Raw genomic sequence first — 21232 nt, 5'->3', positions numbered from 1 at the left:
ACGCGTCCTCGTTTGGAGTTTCACAAAATGCTAAATAATTTGATGCCAGAAAAAAACAAAGTGCTTTGTCTCCCCTTGAGCGTGCTCTACATTCCGACAATCTCAGCCACCATAAGTCACTTGTAACGCCACAGATTTGCACTTAAAGAGGAAAAGTAATAAATGCGAACACGGTTAGATGGGAAGCTCTCGCAAGCACACACACACACACACCCCCCCCCCCTTTCTTTCTTTCTTTCTCTACAGTCAATGATGTTGCTTGTCAGAGCAGACCGTGCCAACTTTCATACCTCTGAGCTCATGAGCTGTGGCGAGCGAGCCTGTATCTCGCACAAACACACATCCAATTGCATCCTGAGGGCTTTTATGGATAGGTATGTGGGTGTGTGTCGGTGGAGGGGCGCTCATTCGGGCGGTTTTATTTGCAAATGACTCGAATGCCTCCTTCCTGGAAGATAGAGGCGACCGAGTGGCTTTCTTTCACCGAGCGTCTTCCGCGATCGTGATCTAACAAGCGCGTTACATCCATCCGCATTAGTTGGAGAGTTGAGCGAGGGTGACGCATGGCATTTCTAACCGTGATATTCGAGCAAAAGAGTAGCAAGTCGGCGCCGGGTCGTCGTCGGATTACAGACATCTCTACACCACGAGGTCTCTTTCCTGCCAGGACGTCCTTTCAAACCAGCGTAACGGCGCTGGAAAGACCGAAGAACTAAAGTGCCGCCGCATCGCTTTATTTAGGCCGAGATGAAGTCAGGGCTAAATCCTACTCGGAATTTCATTACAGAATAAATCTCGGACGTCACGGAGATCCGATCTTAATTATAAAGATTATAACGCGAGTTGTTCACGGTGGGTTGTTTTGTTGTTTTTTTTTTCTTTCCATTTACTGGATAGCTTCCATACTTCCTGGTGTAAATCAAGTCCTTCTGTAATGGCGGTTTTTAAACAGTGACGAATACGCGACCACTCAGTTTGTTGACCTACAATAAAAAAGGCCTTCTCACATACTTCACGTTAATTGGAACGTTTTCAAGCCCACGATCGAGTGCTTTTGTGATAAAGTACTTGCTAATTATGCTAAGTGGCCCAACCTTGAGCCGCGCACTTTGGCAATCAGAGCAGAATTATGTTGTTCAGCTAAATACCATGCACACGCATAATCGAAATAAACTGCTTTTATACGGGATGCGAGGGCTTGATTTGTAAGGTCAGGCCAAGAAACGTTTTTTAAAAAAAATTTTTTTAACAAACAACAACGGGGGGAAAAAAAGTAACAAGGTAGAAAAGTTTGAAAATGGTGCTTCCATACACAACCGCAAGGCTTTTGAAAAGACAACCGGCAAAATCGAATCCCGTCATCAGACAGGAAACGGGTCATTTTCGGACGGTCCATAGTCGCACGTAGGGCGCGTCACGTGAACGGATTCAAAATCATGCGCGGGCATTAAAACGGTGACGTTTTCGGTAAGGACATGATCACGGAACATTTCTGGAAGGATCTAGCTATAAGATGTAACTATAAGTGGATAAAAAATATACGTTCCAAACTGTCATTCTTAGCAATTTGCGGTGGGATATCAAAGTCATTATAAGATATTAAAGTTAACCGATAAAATAATTACCCCTGTCCTTATTATATTGATTTGCATGAAGTATTAAAAAAAAACAAAAAAAAAAAAAACGTCTCTTCCTTGTTCATAATCCGATTTCAAGGCCAAGGCGCCTCGCATATCGACATCGTCTCTCAACACGACAGGCCGATAAATATACTTTGGATACTTTGACGCTCGTGCTGATCCCTGTATTGATTTTGTGGGTTTTCTGCAAGTCGTGTACGCCTTCTAATCACATGGTCAACAAATATCTCTGCACAGACGCTATGACACCACGGATCATCGACTCGGCATAATTCCCGCCGTTGTATTTCCAGCTCCTAGCACTGAGCACATTCTGAATGAGCCTTGAGCAAGCTCAAGTCTGAGCTTATAGATTTAATTGAATTTTGGATTAGTCATAGTCAAAGTGTGGAATCTATTTTCTCCCCCTCTCGGAACAACCGGGCTGTAAATGAGACGTATTATCCACAACAGCTCTACATCTTTCCACAGCTACTCGCTGAGTGCGCTGATGCGGGAGAAATCGAGTTCCGTTACTGAAGATTACCGAGAGCAGCGGGCATCGGAAGGAACGATCATCTCCGGTTAGGTGCCAAGTTGGCTCCAGTAATAATACGAACCACTACGTTTCCAGCTCTATATAAATAACTGTTTTGTACAACGGTACGTGTCGATGAGTTAGGAATCGAACATGACACGGCGTGCTGTTATGGGAAAATACACTGACTCGCAAGGTGGATTAGTGGTCAGCATGTTCACCTCACACCGCCAGGGCTGGGGGTATACCGCTTATCCGAAAAGGTTGGGGGTATTCCAGTTATCCTACAGGGCTGGGGGTATTCCACTTATCCTAAAAGGTTGGGGGTATACCGCTTATCCTACAGGGCTGGGGGTATACCACTTATCCTAAAAGGTTGGGGGTATACCGCTTATCCTACTGGGTCGTGGGGAACCTGGAGCCTATCCTAGGGAGCAGGGAGCACAAGGCAGGGTGCCAATCCATCACAGGGCACAATCACATACACACCCTTTCGTACACTACGGACACGCCAATCAGCCTACCATGCATGTCTTTGGACTGGGGGAGGAAACCGGAGTACCCGGAAGAGAACATGCAAACTCCACACACACAGGGTCATGGCGGGAATCGAACCCCCGACCCTGGAGGTGTGAGGCGAGCGTGCAGCCATTTTTGCTTGTTTTCTTAACCTTCTCCATTTTCAGCCGTCCTGACCGGCGTATAATAGCTGTCGATCGAATTTCCCAGATGTTGAACTTGGGTATGGATTTCTCCAGCTGCCTGTCTGATTATTATTATTTATTTATTTTTATTTCTTTATTTATTTTTACAAACCTGAATAAATAGAGCTCCACCAATCTCTGAGTCTGAAACCAAAACAGGAAAGCGGCTAGAAATCCAAACTCCTGTGTATCCACCACCCGAATCCATCAATCAAGACAGATGTTCCAGGGCGTCTAGCTGTGACCCTCTGCCAGTCACAAGGTCACCCGAGATCCCCTGAGGTCTGGATTGGGAAAGACGATTCCCGAGTCTTGCTCGGAAGACTTCAGGTTTATTTATTTATTTATTTTTCCTGTCAGAATCTATGTTTTGTCAACATTACCTTCAATTTTTCAACCCCCCTTTAGCTCCGTCAGCTCTATCCTACCTGAACGCCAGCTCGCCATTCCTTCTGTTCTTTCCAAGTGCATGAAAGAAGAACTTTTTTATTATTATTATTTAGAACCATTTGCCTAGAAGGGAAAGAAAATGACAAACTGATGCCTCAGTGACTCATAAAGTGACCAGAGTGCTTATTAACAACACCAAAAAAAAAAAAATCTCATATAGTAGTAATGTAATATCCAGGCCAGGTGTGTGACGGCGTGTACGACACTACGAGCTCATCAGAAGCGTGTGTAATAAAGTCCTTCAGGAGATCCTCCGGGCGTCTCTTTTAGTGAATCCCTCCATCACTCCTGACAGCTGCACTGTACCTCGCTGCCAACTCGCTACCCCGAATATATATACGTGCGCGATGAAATAAACACGTTTTCCCTTCAGCGTGTGTCTGAGGAAAGAACGCGTCTCGCTACCCCATGTAAAAATGCACAGCCTTGACTTTATCGGTCCTGTCTGGAGTACAGTAGTGTTCGAGAGTCTTTAAAAGTGATACGTCGAGGTGATGGAATATTCCGGGCCGTTTACATTTGACGGTATTCGCTGTATTTCATAATGATACGGCATAATGATATTTCGTCCCAAGAAATATTCACGTAGAAAGAACACAAAGCTAATAAGGCAGACACACCATGCCTGCATTTCAAACGCTTGCGTCGATAAAACAGTCGTCTGATCGGTGTGCGCAGGGACCGAATAACAAAGCGCACGATTGGTCGACGGGTCTCGTTTGAAAGCGGCGGACGCCGGATAACGACGCAGGGTTAGCGTTACGGCTCCGAAGAGAATTATTCTACAATGACGGCGTGTTTAATCGCTTTTACACGACAGTGACTTGATAATTATCGTTATTTTTTATTAATTTAGAGTAAAAAAAAAACCTTCATACTTTAAAAAATTTTTTTTTTATCGGTTTAAGGTCGTGAAATGTCCGTGAGACGAGCTACTTCCTGTTCTCATCGATGTTACCATCTTGCCGTGAAGAATCCTGAAGACATTCTGTCATCGCAAAAATTGTTACGTAGCGCTGACACTGGAGACTCCTTCCAAACACACTAGTGAATCAATGTTTGTTTATAATCCAAACTGGGGGGTGGGGTGTGGGGGGAGTCTAGCTTTATTACTAAACTGTGCTAAAGCTATGAATTGATTTGAAATCGTGATTTAAAAAAAATAAAATAAATAAATTCGCCCCGACTTAGTTCCAGATGTCCGCGATGGAGAGATACAGTTCGACGCAAGTCTAAACGTCCGAATCGTCTCTAAACGATTCGCAACATGGAATCGATACGTGAGATCTTTCCCGGCGAACGCGACATCGCAGACTTTTAAAGCGGCTCTGAATACCACCGGCGAGGCCTCTGATGAAATCAAAGCGTTACGCTTAAGCAACAGAATGAGAATTTTTAGCGCTTCTTTCTCTCATAAGAAGACCTGCCTGGAAGCTGTCGGTTTTCTTCCACCGGCCTCTTAATTACCCCGGAACGTTCTCTGATAAAATATTCCCATCTCATCAGAGAACATCATCACGTATTAATAACGTACTCTGCGTTATAAACGCTCGCATTTCGAAAGCTTTGAGATTTGGAGCTCGAGCTTGTAATTTCTCTGACCTACATCCTGAACCTAAAGACGCGTGTAGGCCGGGACCGTGGCATCCTCCAGAATCTCCCAGACGAGTAGAATCCTTTTTCAGGCGAACACAGAATAAAGAGTTGCAGACTCGGTTTGAGATTGTCCACCCCCACGTCCAGATATAAAGTGCACATCCGCTAAGTTTTGGCAGCTAATGCGTCTCTTTGCATAAATTCCATTTACCTCCCGCGCCACACGAAGCTCACGCAGGGCCTCGGGCGGTCGACGTACTACACCGGGGTCATGAACCGTCGATGTTTTTATTCACTTCGCTTCTTGAAAGCGAAGAAACGAGATGTTAAGTAAGGAATCAAACAACTGACAGTGTTCTGTTTATAAACCATCAATCACATAGTGGTGCGATGAAGCGTAGTCACTATCACCACACGCAAGCCGATTAATCGGCACGCTCCCAAGTGTTTCATTCCTCTTGTACCACCCGATCACAATTCCTAATCCATCAAACAACGACACGTCGTACTTTTCAGCGCCTTTAAGTTAGCTCCTGTTCTCGTTTACCGTACATCATGGTAGCTTTAACCGTTCGTTTATAGCTACTAACGTTTGTTAGTATGCTTATATTCGTTTAGGTTAACAAGACAAAAAGAAACGCATCATGTTACAGAGAAAACGCAAGAGCGCCATCTACTGTCCTGAAGATGTCGGAAAAGCGCCGACACCGGAGACTCCTTCCATGAACGTAAAAAAAAAAAAAACACCAGCTAATTAGGTCGAACGTCAGTATTCTACGTTTTTAAGTAAAAATTCATCATGCTTTGCGAATGAGGCGTTACTATAGAAACGCTGATGTATACAGACGAACGCATTACGCATAAACGAATTAAGAAACAAGAAGTCAGCGTGACGAAGGCGGACGCTCGCTAGCTTCTCATTGGTTCGTATGTTCTCATATCGAGTTCTCATTGGCACGTATGTGGAGACGCGCCGGCTGTAACGAGTGCGTTTTCGTCTCCGTCCCGGGCTCATCGACAGAGTCAAAGGGCGCACGTCGTATCTATCCGTCTACCTCGGAGTGTCAGGAAATCAAACCCTTTCACCGAAGACGTTTCTTTAACAAGACGTCCGCCGCCAGACGTGTTGACGTTTTGTATCTGCGAAGACTCCAGGAAGAAGAGGAAGTTATCGCCAGCGTCTCATTCACGTTCGGGAGCTCTTTAGATTCTCTGTCGCAAGCCCCACGCTGGGTGTAGAGTCAGGGTTGATAATGACACTCAGTTTGGCTGACACGTCGTCGACGCGGCGTATATTTAACCACACTTTGCCTTCAGGGTGTATGATTAGGTAAACACATTACGTGCGAATGAGCTCGAGTCATCGGGCTAGTATACTGAATATACGAATCCACCGTACAACACATTATCCGCTTTTAAAACCCGCCGACGTTCGGTCGGTCGTCCCTCTGAGGCGGAAACGCGGTACGACAGCTCGTTCCCTTCATTTCCTTTAATTATCCAGTAAACCCTTAAAGAACTCTTGAATTTAAAAACCCCTGATGATAAATATGTATATAAAGTCAAAATCATCACAGCTCAATGCTGTGCACGCTTCAGATAAATGACTGGAAGCGTTCATTAAACCGGGCGCATCGACCGCACTCCGAATACACCGCGATTTGTTTTGTGCATTATAACTACACCACCTCGAAAGCGAACAGAATAATAGAATTGCTAGAATTGATGTTAGAATCCATTTAACATCTTATGCCTGAAACATCCTGTTCCATGAGTCGTCCTTTACAAGCTTTTTTTTTTTTTTAAAAAAAAAAAAAAAGGGTCCCGCCCACTTAACCCTCATTCACCCCTAAGAAATATCTGGAGCGTTCCTAAGGGAAGACGCATTGGCATCCAAATTTCTTGTCCTTGAAGTCTTTATATATATGTATGTATGTGTGTGTATATATATATATGTATATATGTATATGTGTATGTATATTTTTCCTGTTTTTGTATTTTCTAATTCTACACTTAAAAACCCTCTCGACACTTCATTTAGTCCTTTTGTAGACTTGTCTAGCGTAACTTACGGTGAATGAATATTCTGGAAGGATTCATACCAACGAAATAACAGAGACCAATTCCAAAGCTATATACAGTATATAACGGATGTAACTGAACATGAGATGAACAATTCGCTTGTTTGAAACGTCTCCGAACACAGACACCAATATGAGACACGCTACTTTGTTGTTTTTGTGGTTTTTAAAAGATGGCGGAATGTTATACAGGGAATCCGGTTGAGACCGGAGGTGTGCGTCTGGACCGGGATCCAACAGGCGATCCGGATAGCGCTCCAAATATCACGATACGGATATTTGGAGCGCTAAACGGATACAGACGCGTCAAAAGGCATCGTGTTACGCCTGTACAGTCCATAGAGAGGATCTTTAACGTGTAAGTCTTTCATGGTGCGGGACAGGAAGGCGTGGCGTCTTATTCAGGCTACGTACGGCTAGAATCCAGCTCGATGTATTGTGTTTTGTGCATCCTCAAATCACTGTGTGTGTGTGTGTGTGTGTGTGTGGACACTATTGAGCTGAGGGATGTGGTATTCCATCCCTAGGCACTTCCAGTTCAGTAATTAGCATCTCTCTCTCTCTCTCTCTCTCTCTCTCTCTCTCTCTCTCTCTCTCTCTCTCTCTCTCTCTCTCTTTATGACACATGGTTATAATGCAGAGAGCCCACTCAGGTCTCCTTTTTTTTGTCCTCCGGGATATTAGGAACCGCTAATTAACTGATGGCCTCGACTACACATTTGTTCATCACGTCAGAGCGTGAGTAATAGATCGAACGAGGCCGAGAACCTTTAATCTTTAAAAGTGGGCGAGGAAGGCGAAGATCAGAGGTGTCGACTCTCCAATCTACCGAGTGCACCTCCGTGCCTGATCTAGAAAGTAGTTATTACACTGACCTACTGTACGAGTATGAATATTTACACGAAGGCGCTTGTATTTAACGCGCCGATTTTTAACAGTGAGAAAGGAATCAACGTTAATATGTCGAAGCTTCCCATGAGAGGACGTAAGGAGTCTCCAGTGTCAGTGCTTCGTAACAGTCAGAAATAAAGCCGCGAAGGTTTCCCGGCGTCTTCAGGACAGAGTTTGTGGTTTCTCGGTAACGTAACAAGCCGCGTTTTTGGTGTTGTTGTTATTTTCTATGTTTTACGCACGACCTTGCGCATCACGCGTCTGAGCGTTTACCGCATACCGTCTCCGTCTCCTTCTTCTCGTCCGTGATATGGATTTGCATCATGGAACGGGGGGGAAAAATAAAGGTCTCCGGCGCTTGATTGCATTCCTATCACCCGCTGTGAGAAGACAGCTGCTTGATTACCGCTTGACAGATGTTCACATTTAATCACACAAAAAAAGGTCATGTCTGAATAACACTTAAAAAAAAACAAAAAAAAAAACAGCAACAACGACAACAACAACAAGAAAAAAAACAACTCAACCGGAATAAACAGAGTGTTTATGTTCTCTCTTGCACTTGCTAAGGTGGACTTGTGGATTTATTATGCTAATTGGTAGGACCTGTAGGTTTTAGGGCTGTCTCGCTGTAGCCTGTTGTGTTCTACGCTGAATATTAATTCACTGCTTTGTGTGTGTGTGTGTGTGTGTGTGTGTGTTGGGGGGGACGGACTAGCAGCAGAGAGAAAAAACGACGAATTTTACTCCAAAAACTTTTATATCTTTTTCAGTGGATGGGATAGCTAATCATATATATATATATATATATATATATATATATATATATAATTTTTTAATTTTCTGTTTTTTAGTATCCAAACCATCCCTTGGTTTCTGTTGGCTCACATGACCACTGTTTATAAATCCCCAAAGCCAGAATACGATCCGCTACCCACGCGATATGTTAATGACAAGCGATCACTAACGGGGCGTGCAAACTTATGTGCTCACCCTATTTTTGAGGTCTACTGCCAGGCTTTAAAGGACCCCCGATTGACCACGTCCTCCTTTAAGAAAGACAAAGTAAATGCGACCTCTCGTTGTTTTCGAGATGACGAGACGTAACGTCAAGTGAAGAAAAGAAAAGAAGAGGGCTTCGTTATCTCCAGTTCACAGGAACTGATTTAACACCTGCACTTTGGTTGTTTATACTGACTTGTAGCCTTGCACGCTGTAAATCACCCTGAAGTCTGCACTCCAATCGAAAACGCCACAAATCGCACGGTCATGTCGTGTTTCGTATTCGTTTCTTAGTCGCGTTAAATGTCGTGGAAGACAAAAAAGAAAGGGGGAAAAAAAAAGGTACTTACAGTATGTTATAGTAGCTATACTCATTCCCTCAGCGGCTTCGTTTTCACACAGCTCGTCATGTTCACGAGCAGCCAAAAAGAGTAACCTCCTCTAATCTAAGAGTTAAATTCGTGGCCCAAAACGCTTGATTTTTGCTGCGATTTTTTTTTGTTGTTGTTGTGGTAAACTACTTGAATTGGCGAAATCGCGACCTCGCGAAACCGTTTCGCACGCTCGACGCGGGCGGATCGGAGAGACCGGAGCGTCGTCTGAACGCACGTCGTGATCACGTCACACGACGCGTCTCGGGACAAAATTGCAGAAAATCTACGCTAATTTCCCCCCAAAATAAAAATAAAACAAATCGCGACCTCCTCCGATTTCCTGCGAATCCCGCGCTCGTTTCCGCGGCCGCGAAAATGCCGCGATCGAGTCCGGAATCGGAATCCTGAAGACTTTCCGAACGGTGGGAAAAGACGTACCGTGATAAAAGCCCTGACACCGGAGACTCCTTCCGTAAACGACGCATGAACATCGCCCGACGGAAAACGTCACCGTAGCAACGGTTTTAAACATACCTTGTTAAATACAAACATATATATATTTTTAAAGTGTTACTATAGAAATGATCAGGTGTTAATATAAACCTGTGATTTTTTTTTTTTTCCGGCTGCGCTACAGTCAGAGCTGCTGTTCTAGGAACTCCTCCTGAGTGATCAGAATCCATCGTTCAACAGCTCTGTGGGTTAAAATAGTCGATCTGATTCAACTCCGAAGCCTTTCAGCATCAGATTTCACCTTCAGGGGGTGTCTCAGTTAAGATCTTAGCGAGCCTCAAAGACACGCTGCTGGCTGTGGATGAGTCCTTTTTTTTTTTTCTTTTTTTCTTTTGCGAAGTAAGACTCGCAGTCATCTTAAATTCACGGCGTGTTCCGTCTCTGCTCGTCCTCACACGTCCCCGGTGATTACCCGCCTTGATCCCCTTTTGGACCCGTGTAGAACTCGCAGATTTCGTTAAGTCCGACGCTCGACTAAAGTGGCTTTATGTTTCCGTCGCTCAGTGTGGTGAAGTGTTCCGTCGAGGCCTCCGGGAGCAGCGTGGAGCAGCGCAGTGCTGTAGATCACAGAGTGTAGGAGGAAGACGCTCGGTCGGATTCATCTCCGAGACTGTCAGCTACTTACTTTCTGAACGTCGGTCGTGTCGAAATAACACGGGGAAAAAAAAACAAAAGCCGTTAATCTGCGGAACGTCTGCGAACGTATACGGCGGTGACGTTCTACACTAGTGCGCTGGATCCTGATTGGTCGGAAGGTGATTAATTTCCTGTAACGCCAGCTGGGGCCTGGATCTTCCCTGTGACTGACGTACTTGCCGACGCTCCGTGGAAACTCGCACCGCTATATTCAAAACATGTCATTTTTCTACCTCTCATTATTTTTAGCTTCCTGTTTCTATAACGCGATCCAGTTGGGAGGAAAGCCCGAGGCAGGCGTTTGGGCAGCCGCGGCGTCGTCGTGATGCATGATGTCGTCTTCTCTCTAGTGGAATGAAGCTTGTCAGGAAGCATCAGTGTGACTCACCTCACACACATCAGCATCAGCACTGAAATCTAGCTGCGCTCACAGAACAAACCTTCAGCACGGCAGCGAGTGTGCTTACTTTCCGGATTATTTCCTTATTTCTAAAGCCACCGTGTGGAAATGTACGCTCTCTAAAGTGTGCGTTTCGTACAAATCCCCATGCGTTATGAGGACACGCTGCCTGTGCTGCAAGCTGAATGTAAAGACACGACTATTTCGGGGTTAAGGTAGCGTCGCTTAATTAGACTCAGAGGAATATGACGGAGCGCCGCTGATGCCTCAGGGGTGATGGACCTGTTTTTGTGTGTCATTCTAGGGGAGATAAATGCCTCCTTTGTCCTCACATGGTGTCCAGGGTCCCTGATGAATGATCTCCAGTGCTCCCGCTGTACATGCACATCCATTCCTCATACCAAGATGAACTTGCTTCCAGGTAAACCCCAAGACAGACACAGCGAAATTCAGGCCACGGTGACACGGACAAGAGTTCCTGTTTGCTCCAGATTTCCAGATGATGCATTAATATCCGGTAAAATCTGTGTTAATTATAAACAAAGTCTCGCTGGTCGTTTTTTTTAAATTTATTTTTGTAAATACGGATAAACCGTCGACTCGTATTTATTGTCTTAATCTGACCACGATGGTACGTCTTCCAAGTCAGTGACTTAAGTCTATAAACATACATGAATATTTACACAGGGAAAGATTAGACCAGATTAGACTTTGCTAAAAAAACAAAACAAACAAACCCTCTAGAAAAATATTCTGCCTAATACAAGATTAACTCGTACCGGAATGATGGGAAGAGAAGAGTATAGAGAAGGAAAGGAAGGGCTCGTGTTCCAAAGCATACCCCATCATCTGTCAAACATGGTGGAGGCAGTGTTACGGCATGGGTATGTACGGCTGCCGATGGAACTGGGTCACTGGTCTTTATTGATGATGTGAGTGCTGATAGAAGTAGTAGGATGAATTCTGAACCGATACGGACGGCGCTTCACGGTACCGATGGAGAACGACCTAAAACGCACCGCGAAAGCAACCCAAGAGCTTCTCAAGGCCAAGAAATGGAATAGTCTTAAACTTCCGAGTCAGTCACCTGACCCCAAGCTGCTTCTCACCTCCTGAAGGCAAAACTAAAGGCAGAAAGACCCACAAACAAAGCAAAGGCTTCGCATCCGAGTATTAAAAATAACCCTCATGTTTATGATTACCTTGGCTTGTCCATTTACTTTCGAGCTCGTCAGAATGTAGAGACGCCGTTTAAAAAAAAAACGACGACGAAGGGCTGTAGTTCCTAAACGGTTAGCGCAAAAACAATGTTTTTTTTTTTTTTTTTGCTTAAGCCCTCGAATTAAAGCTGGAAAGTCTACACTTCGATCGCATCTCGATCGCTTCGTTTCCAATCCCTTGTCGTAACGTACAGAGTATTAAAATGTTGAAAAATTGCGCCACTGTCCGAATACTTATGGATCTGACTGTGAAAGCAAGAGACGACGTAAGAATCAAACGTTTAAAAAGTCGAATACGATGACGTGCAGCATGACTAAGCAAACGGCATTATTTCATTTTTTTTATATATATATACTCGTACTGGTCATGCGCACAGGTCATGGACTCGAAATGTATCTAAGAGATATAATCTATCTGATGTCTTTCACTTGTAAAAGAATAATGTTGTATGTTTTAATATTAGCCTCGAATAGCGTTTCAATAGCATTTATGCTTTCGAGTGTATTCGCAGCCGATGCAGAAATCTCAGCGTGAATTGTTTCATAGGTTACATCCAACTGTAAGACAGCAGTACTGGACTTCATAACGGTCCTTACTCGGCCTTGAAAAACGGTCTGAATCGTGTGCGATTGAGACACAGCGCAGTATTGCTTAAACCGCGTAACGCTTGCATCATTTCCGAACGGCACTTAAGCCTGTATTTATGTCTGAGGTCGGAATCCTATTGTTTGCAATTCCGGTAGTAAATCTTTACTACGTACTTGTAATTCAACTGTAAATACAATCCTGAATGCGTAATACGAGCAGGTGGTGGTGCTCGATCCATCCGTGACGGGATACGCTGAACAAACAAACGACTCTTTTTTTTTTTTTTTTTCATTTTTTATGACGGTGTACTACAACTAGACGGTTTTAAACCCGCTTCAGCTGCAAAGGCCTTGAAGCCTTCCATCTGGTGCCATTATCTTATTACACCATTAAGTATGTTGTTGTTACACAATAGCTTTGAGTAGTCTATTAATAGCTGCCGCAGAGTCTGCAGCGTACACGTTTATCACCCAAGACAGGCCTGGAATATTCAATACTCAATATCTGTCCGTATGCTTGCATCTCTGATTACCCTTCTTGACTTGACTTGGGGTTAATTCATCCGTCGCATGCCTTTGGATGTCTTCAGTCATTAACCTTCATGTAAGCATGAGATATTAATGCTGGACAAATCTAAAATCTATACGGAAGATGAAGGGCGGACGGATTTAGAGAGGTAGAACCCACGTAAGATACCGTATAGTCAGTCTAACCCCCAACCCCTAACCGTGGAGGTGTGAGGCAGATGTTCTAACCACTAAACCACCCTCCCTAAGATTTATAAATTTCCAAAGTGCGCTCCCGGGGGCGTTGTTGAAGTGCAGGGCTGAGTTGACCATTTGTTAAGGAGCCTTTAAAGCTTAGCTGTTAAATATTTCAAAGCCGAGTGCCGCACAGTTATTGCTAATGAGCAACCAGCGCTTAGACCATCGAGATCATTTGCTCGAGGAACGCCGTCGTGAGAAACCGGATTCGAGTCTTTGACCTCGAACGGAACATTTTCCATAAAGATTCATGCTTTATGTTTTTCTAAGGTTCAAGTCTCGCAGTGATTGTCCATGGGAATTGCTCAGACGCCATCCTTCCCATCAACTCCTTATTACCATCTGCCCTGTCTTCTTTCTTTCGTTCTTTCTTTTTCTTTTTCTTTTTTCCGTCATGCGAAGGCTATAAGGCCTTCCATTAACAGAGAAAAGAGATATTGATCGGCGGCCATTATATCGCGCTGTAACGCAAGTCCCTTTAAAAAAAAAAGGAAAGAAAAAAAGCACGTCTTCAGTCCGTTTCAGGACACCGTGCGGCTCGGCTCAGCTCGACGCGCGAACGCAGACGGATTAGTTCATTCCTCCCTGCCTGCTTTTCTATTACGAGCTCTCCTATATATTTGCTATAAGATTAGTTTCAATCTCGCCGCTCTCCATGTTGTGAAGTCAGTCTGATAGAAGAGCTGCGGGGGTCTAATCTCACACCCGTGGAAATCCTCACTGAAATATATCCACCGCACTATCCTCGCTCACCCCCGGCCCCGATGAGTTCAACCGTCATAATTTGAACCAGCTTCCTCTGCGCAATGTGGCTAATTCGGGACGTGTGCCTGAGCTGCACTTGGCTTGTTAATATAAAGTGCCTGATTTTCCAAGCTAAGTTTAGAGGTGTCGCGGTGGATTTAATGAAATCGTCACCGATGTGTAACAAATATAACTTTATATACGTGCCGTGGTGGATATAGGGGGAGGGGGGCAGTACTCTGGCTCTGTTGCGTTGTAGAGAACATTCATTTCTTTTGATTTTGCTCTCATGGTTTGGCTCGACTCGCGAATCAATAGTTCCGACTCATCGTCCGACAAAACAGTTCTATCCCGATGGGCGTGGTCTCTTAAATCTCCGTCAGGTCCTCATGAGGGCTCGCTGAATGTTTTGAAGAGGAAGACAGCGATGTAAATCATATGCTACGGCCTTCACACGCACCTCTTTTTTTTTTTTGTGGTGATTTGAAAGATTTGGAGCTAAACTAGTCCTAGCACAATTCTCGGTATCTGCGTTTTACCTCTGGATGAAACCTTTAAAAGCACGAAACATGCGGTCGAAATTCCTACACTTGAATTCCTGGCACCTTCCTGTCTTTTTAACGGTCACGTGGCTAATTCGGAGTGACATATTAAGGCCACGTTAAAGCGTTTCTGTGCAATAAAGAAGAAAATCTGAAAGAAGGAACCGGGAATAAGGCATGTACGTCGGTGACACGGTGACTGACATGTTTCCCCGAACACTTCCTCACACGAAAGCGTTTGTGACAGGGCTTTCTGAAGATAAGTGAAAAGCGACGAAAAGTAATATGCAGTTTTTCCCGTCTGATTGAAAAATGATGAAACGCAGATTGAGTTCCAGTGGGGTTTGAAACGGCGGCGGTCAAGCCCGCGTGTACCTGATTTCACACGAGACGAAACGGCGCACTTACAGGTACCGTGTACGGCTCGGGATTCGTGTTCTCTACGGAGCGGAATCGAATTTCCTGTTCGCGAACGCGGACGTTCGTAGACGCGACGACGGGTCGGAGAACACGGCTCCGGACGTAACGGAAATAAAGATTCGGTCACGGGATTCCTTCTAAAACGAGTTCCAGAACGTTTTCTGTCAAAGCGTTCGGCAATTTCCGTTTCCGAATGTCATATCACGAGTGCGACGTGGGGTCTGGCCACTAATGCAGACTAAGACACATGGTCGTTGGTGTAAAGGAATTCTAATTAGTGTGAATTTGTTCAGAATGTAAACGAGCGTGTTTTGAATGTTTACACTTTTGGTATCTTTTCATAATTTTCACGTTCATTAGGAACTAATAGCACTTGTGTGTGTGTGTGTGTGTGTGTGTGTGTGTGTGTGTGTGTGTGTGTGTGTGTGTGTGTGTGTGTGAAATGTCCCTCAGGTTGAACCAAGCTACAGGTTCCCTCTTTTTTTTTTTTTTTTTTTTTAATGTGAATTCCAGCACAGTGAGAAAATGATTCGACTCTTTTGAATCAAATTGATTCAATTGAATCAAATGAGATTTTTTTTGGCTTTTTTTTTTCTTTTCTTTTTTCTTCTTGGAACCAAAGGACCAAGCTGTAGTGCTGCGGGAAATACCATTTACTTGTTCGGATTTTTGAATCGACGAACAAAAAAAAACAAACAGTAAAGAGTGGATCGATGTGATAACCCCCCCCCAAAAAAGTACACAATCATCGAATCATTTATTTAGCGCCAGCTCCGTGATTTTCTGATTTCTCCATGTGCTCGGCTTTGTTTTCGTCGTCGTGTTCCCGACCCGGAGTTTTTACAAGGATGTTTTCAGCACTACACGGCCTTTTTTTTTTTTTTTTTTTTAATCTTCAAACGCAAAAGTACCAACATTCAGCTCTGATTCAGACTCCACAAATGGATTAATCGGATCACGAACAAGAAAACGCTCAAATATGCAGACAGACGGTTCTCCGGGAGCTCAGCGATGACGTAAACGCACCGTGCTCCTGTCATGATGTCATCGTGTGTGCCGAAATGACAACGCGGTTTCTTTTACTCTCCCGTCGTCTCGCGAGCTGATGAAAACTATCTCCGCGAATAAATCTCCAATGGAGACTCCAATTGCCCATTTGGACCAAGTCCTGTGTTTTCACAGTGGTGGTGGGGGGGGGGACAACCACCTCCCAAAGAGCCTTATTTAGCAGTGCATGCAGTCAGATCGAGGGTAATTAGAAGAAAACCTCTAAAAGTCATTTGCGGTGATATCCGTCCCCTGCGGAGCCTGTTGTTTAGACCACCATCAGTAAGGACGAGGAATAATTCTTGCACCATCGCTACAGCAGCTTTTAAATTGGGCAGTCTGTAGACGTCCCTCGGGGTCGAAGATAAAACCGAGCTCGAGTGCATGAATTAGATCCTCTGTAGTGTACACGGTCTTGCCTTTAGGAGGCACGAAAACACTCTGGATGTCACCGGAGGCACCTCGGTGATGCCCTCTTCCCAACTTTGACGGCATTAACGTCTCGTTAAGAATTCATCAGGACATCTACATGCGCAACGCATCCAACTTCCTGAGCTTTACTGGCGTTCTTTCTTTTCTTTTCTTTTCCTGTATGTACAGTATGAGGTTTTCAGCTTATCCTCGATTCGCCTGCTTATCCGCTCTGGTTCGTTAATATCGTCTCCCGAGATCCGAACGGTCTGCCGTAGCTCGTCTGTCCGTGATTTTGACCTGATTTTTGCATCGATTGCAAACATTTTAACCAAGGCGGCTATTTCATTCAAAAGGTGCTGTGTGTGGGGGGGGGGCGTCTTCCCGCCGTCCTTTCTTCGTACACGAGAAACAGCCGTGCCGGCACGAAGAACACCGGAGCGACAGTTTGAACGTTTCTTAACGTACATCGTTTAAGCGACGCGCTAGATTATACTGCATGTTAAACGATCAGAGTCGTATGGAGTAAATGAAGACTCATAGATGATAGTGGGTGATAATCAAATAGGCAAGGTGTGGGAAATGGTCTGCACTTGTATAGCGCTGTATAACACTGGTTGTCGTTCACACACACACACTCACACACACCGATGGTAGCAGAGCCGCCATGCAAGGCATTAGCTAGCCATCGGGAGGAACTTGGGGTTCAGTGTCTTGCCCGAGGACACTTCGGCATTGGGGTCACGTCCCAGCTGACAAAAAAGGTCCTCAGAACGTTCCGTAAATGGCCTCTACGGACGTCCCCCGAACGTTCAAGGGGACGTTCACAGGACGCTTAGGGGACGTTCGCTGAAATGAACACATTCAGTGGCGTTATGATTTGATATCCTCCGACGTCCTCGGAACGTCCACCAGCGAACGTTATAATGCGGACCCGAGTGGACGTTCGCAAGGTCCGGGGGACGTCCTCTGTTTGCTGGGGAGGGCCGGGAACCGTCAACCCTACGATTAGCGGACAACCCGCTCTACCACCTGATCCACAGCCGCCCACAAACAAACAAGACTTGTTATTAAATATTTTAAACGCCGCTGTTTAGGAACGCACCGATACCGATCGGGGATATCCGATAGCGCCGATATCCGAAGTGATAAAACGGCTAAATAACATGCTGATGATGTATGATGTCCTTAACAAAAAGAAATAAAAACATACACTCGTACTCCTGCTTGGCTTTGTGATTACAGTTTCTCCGAATTTCATTCCGAGAGAAAATGCGTAAGGAGAGCCGTCGTCTTCTCGGTGACGTCCTCCGCGTCGTAATTCTGACAGTCCACCGCAAACAGCACGGGGTCCTCCAGTGACTCGCGTCCAACGCGCAGCCGCAGACCAAGATGGAGGCCGACCCGGACGACTCCGTTCACCGCTCTAATAACGATTACGTGCTTGTATAGTGTTTAAACACTATAAAAAAGGCATCACACAAACACACGAGAGCCGTTTCTAGCCAGAAGCGGTATAAGGGGTCGCCGGGAGGCTCCTTAAGAAAGCAGGTACGCGGATTTATTCTCGAGTGTGGCCGAGACAGTGGGTAAACGTTTCACATTTACATTTTAATTGCACGTCATCCCAAGGACTCTTCCAGAGAAGATTCCGCAATCTGTCAAATATTTGACAAAAGGAAGTAGGTTTCAGTTCGAATGCAGGGGAAGCGGAGATGACGGTGGCCTGCTTTCCCCCTAAAGCCCTCAAGCCTCAGCGCAAAACACACATGAATAAATCAAATCGCTCGAAAAGAGGACATGCCGAGAAGATTGATGTCAAGTTTCCGAGTCTTGAAGTCGAGCTTCTTCTATTTTGGCTGTATACAAATATCCGCATCATTTCCTCTCCCTTTTATTTGATTTCTTTCTCTTTTTTTTGTTTTTTTTTTGTTTGTTTGTTTGTTTTTGTGTTGTAGGTATGAGGTATTTCTTCTAGACTGGGCTCATATTCTTAATGATTAAAAACACGCCGGGTTTTGATAACGCTCTGGCCTACATAGAGATCATATCTCATTCGGGTCACGGCCCCGAATATTTTCATAAAACACTGTAAAGCTGCACGGCGAGAAGTGCTCGGTACAATACGACGCTCTTAATCAGGCGAATCCTGAGGAAAATGGGCAGACCGTCGGCAATCAGGACGCAGCAAAATCAAGAGCTATAGAAGAACAAACACGGGGATATATAGAGGCTGAGAGCTGGAGTCATAAATCAGGCGTGACTTCACGATGAGATACGGGACAGCAGCCAGTGTATAAAGACGTAACGATGGACGTCGTCACGGAGAAGCTTTATAGAAATCCGGATATAAAATCGAAATCCAAACGTATGACGTATTTACCTCCTTTATACGTTTGTACCACGTACGAGTTCAACGTATCCTGATGATCGGGACGTCTGGTGGATCGGCTGGAAGGTGTCGATTAGTTTCCTGCGAATATGCAAATCGCATTATATTAACACGCCGGTTCTGATACGTCACCGTTTCTATAGTAACGGCTCGTTCACAGCGGCTCGTACGCCGGACGCTCCACATGAACGATTTTAAAAAGCACGAGTGATCAGCGACGTTGTTCGCGTTCATTTCGCACGTGCGGAAGGAGTCGTTCGGGTTTACGGAGTCCGAACACAGCGGTTTTTAACGGAATTCTAGCAGTTTTCTTCCCGACAGAGCAGGAAAGAAAGGACCCGATTAGTAAACGAACACACGAGCGAACTTCCAGAGACATAGACATGCGGTATAGGTTTACGTGATGGGAATTTGTCTGTACTTTTCCGGAATCTTCCACGTCCTGCTGTAGGGATTAGGTTCTGAAATCAGGAGGGGAAAAAAAAAAACAAACAAAAAACATTCAAGAGTTTCACAGAGCAACCCTGTTGAAAAGTTTGATCCAGCTGAGTGCAATATGTCGTGTGAGGTAAGCAGTAATTTTGAGTTTTTCACTGATGTGGAACTGTTTCAAGGCCCACGTATTGTCTGTGCCGTCTCTATTGTTGGATTTAATTGGTTCTGTGCTCCCACGCCAATGGTCCCTTTTTTGTTCCCTTCTCAGGTATTCTGCCCTACTCTCACATTGCCTCAATGTGTGGGTGTGTGTGTGTGTGTGTGTGTGTGTGTGAGAGAGAGAGAGAGAGAGAGAGTTAGACACCCACAGTGCTGGTTTTGTCTGAATAACAAGCCATTTTCCCCATTTGAACAGAGCTCCTCTGCCTTAGAGAGCAAAGAGCGAGACAGCATGCTTTGTAGCGGGTTTGTCATCGCATTGTTTCCCCGTCGCCGAGTTCCTCGAGCCGACGTACGGGTTTTAACGCGAAACAATCGGTTAAAAATAGGCTCGCCGCTCATTTTCCCAGCCGCCAGATTTCCGTGAAACGATTATTCAATAAAGACAAAAACAAATCAATAAATAAATGAATAAACGAAAACCTCGCCGTCTCGACAAAGTCAAAAAAAAATCGATCATCCGATCTCTTCCAGATCAGATCCATGTGTTCACAGTAAAGCATGGAAATACATGAATAGTCGGTCAAATAAATTTGAAAAATAAATAAGCCTTGTATATATATGTGGTAGCAAATGAATCGTGACAAAATTAAAAAAACAAAAAAAATGTGTAGAGAAACACATGCAAAAATTTAAGCTGCGAGGAGTGTTTTCAGGGGCCGAGCACCCGGACTCGGTGAGCCACACATTCACATACGTGCTACAATCGTTGCCTAAGCAATCACAAAGAAGCAGAGCTGTCATTTTTGGCAAAGGGATGCAAGAACGATTTGTAATGTGTATAATGTGTTGGTGAAGACTGGATAATATTTGGAGGAGGAGCAAAAAGGGCAGATAGATGTAAGCATTTTCAGCATTATATTGTAACTTTTGACCAGCGGGTGGCGCTTCAATGAAATTTGTCGCATAGCCTCAGGTCATGACTTCGCTGTCAGAATCGTTGGCCCGTTACAGGCGATCCAAAGATGCCTGGCTTTTCAATTTTGGACACACAAACATTTTCAAACGTCACGTCCAGAAACTTCCAAATTAGGGCCGAATTTGACCCGACGGTGGCGCTAGAACGTTGGCAGCACTTTGGCCCAAATTTGGTCGAGACCCTCCTCAAGACCCCTTCCTTAGACCCTCCCCAATCAGCGTGGCAGATTTAGCAACCTTTCCAGGGAGAAGAAGAGGAAGAAAAGGTACAATAATAACAGGGTGCCTGCTTGGCCCTCTAATAAATGAATCATTTGTTAAAAAAAAACAAAGAAAGAAAGAAAGAATCGCATGTGAAAATGACCGAAGAATCACATTTGAACATCGATGAATCATTTGTTAAAAATCACATTTTAAAATAAATAAATCGTGTGGGAAAACAAATAAATAAATAAATCATGAACCCCCCCCCCCCCCCCCAAAAAAAAAGCATTAAACGAATCGAATCATGTGTAAAGATTCGCATGTGAATCACACCTTCAGTGCTCCGTGTGCTCCCAGATCCATGACTCAGCATTTTTATTTATTTATTTATTTATTTATTCATTTATTTATTTGTGGAAACGAACTCGGACCCCTCACAATGGAACCGTGCTCGGGTCACCTCTGAAGCTTTGTTTGTCGTGCAAACCGTGGTCTCGGCGTTTCGCCTCACAGATAAAGAACC

General features: G+C 44.7%; 1 protein-coding gene across 1 annotated transcript in view; it reads left to right on the top strand.

The window, feature by feature from the left end:
- Positions 1-4602: 4602 nt before the first annotated feature.
- rps25 (ribosomal protein S25) overlaps positions 4603-21232 on the top strand; it is a 251835-nt gene continuing 235205 nt past the window's right edge. The window contains exon 1 of the mRNA XM_053686559.1: positions 4603-4606. The gene's annotated coding sequence lies outside the window, so the exon portion shown is untranslated. The remainder of the gene's footprint in view (positions 4607-21232) is intronic.

Source organism: Ictalurus punctatus, chromosome 16, assembly GCF_001660625.3.
Source record: "Ictalurus punctatus breed USDA103 chromosome 16, Coco_2.0, whole genome shotgun sequence".
Classification (NCBI taxonomy): domain Eukaryota; kingdom Metazoa; phylum Chordata; class Actinopteri; order Siluriformes; family Ictaluridae; genus Ictalurus; species Ictalurus punctatus.
Note: the sequence above shows the minus strand (reverse complement) of the source record. Positions and strands in the feature narration are given on the sequence as shown.